General features: G+C 28.8%; 1 pseudogene; it reads right to left on the bottom strand.

The window, feature by feature from the left end:
* Window positions 1–371: 371 nt before the first annotated feature.
* Window positions 372–581, bottom strand: LOC127741873 (uncharacterized; annotated as a pseudogene).
* Window positions 582–1,340: the final 759 nt, after the last annotated feature.

Here is a 1,340-nt window from a genome sequence, read left to right as displayed (position 1 = left end):
TTGCTTTGGCCCATTTTGATCGCTTCCGCAATAAAATCACTTATTATTATTATTATTATTATTATTATTATTATTATTATTATTATTATTATTATTATTATTATTAGGTGAGTTCTACTCAATCCCTTAACTAAAGTAGGGTAATTTTGTAATTAAATATTTTTATAAGAGGGATAAATATATAATTTCTATAAACATTAAAAAATAAAGTTATATTTTTATTATTGTGTAGAAATTCAATTTATCCCGGTCTCATTTCTCTCTGAAATTGAAAGAAAAAATCAACTCATTGGGTGTTTCATATTTTGATGAACCAGGAAATAAGTATTTAGAGAAAATAACTAATTAAATGGCTAGGGAAAAAAGATTTGAGTCTGTCAGAACACCGTGAGACCATCTCGACCACAAGGTTGTAGCGCGAATGATCCTCCACCGTTCAGATGGCATGCGCTTTGAAACAATTAATCACACTTTGACCTCACGGTCATAGTTCATCCGCCAGACTTTGGTTCCTGTCTTCTTAGAACTCAAGGATACAGATGTACGAGCCTATAGAACAGATCCTGTTCAAGTAAGGTCGTGTTCTGTGTTTTGTGTTTTTTGTGTTTAGTTATAAAAACTGCTTTTGTTTTGTGAACCTAGCTCAAGTGAGACTAAGTTTACGTTTGCGAAATTCAGAAAATCTTAAAATTTAAGAACGTGAAATCGATTATGATGGCTTTTTATGATCATAGTGTAGAAGGGGAAGACGAAAAAGAAAATGAAAATAATGATGATGATGATGATGTTGATGGTGATGGTGATGATGATATGGGATTTTTGGATGGCATTGAAATTAAATTTGGAGGTATTTAATTACATAATCACCCACTTTGGGCTATAATTTAATTACTAATAATTTAACCATAGTTAATATAGCAACCAATTAAAAGATGACATGTCACAGAGGGTAAATTACATGTTATTATAAGAAGGGTAGGCTAGAATTTACCTTATTATTATTATTATTATTATTATTATTATTATTATTATTATTATTATTATAAATCATAAAGCATGACTACACCTCTTATGCCTATCTATATATCTATATAATCCATCCATTTTAATTAACTACTATTAATTGATGCACGATAATATTCATATAAAATTATCCAACATCATTGATATATATTCTCATGCTTCATGCATCGTTTCATTAATTTAAGGATATCTATATATCATCCCACTAAATTGGAGAAGTTTACTAATTAATACCAACTAAACCAATCTCAAGGTAAGAAAGGAAAACAAAACCTTCACATACACTCATAATATATGTAGTTATTGACAACTGATTA

Source organism: Arachis duranensis, chromosome 9 (genome assembly GCF_000817695.3).
Source record: "Arachis duranensis cultivar V14167 chromosome 9, aradu.V14167.gnm2.J7QH, whole genome shotgun sequence".
Classification (NCBI taxonomy): Eukaryota; Viridiplantae; Streptophyta; class Magnoliopsida; order Fabales; family Fabaceae; genus Arachis; species Arachis duranensis.
This window is presented reverse-complemented; position numbering and strand designations above follow the sequence as displayed.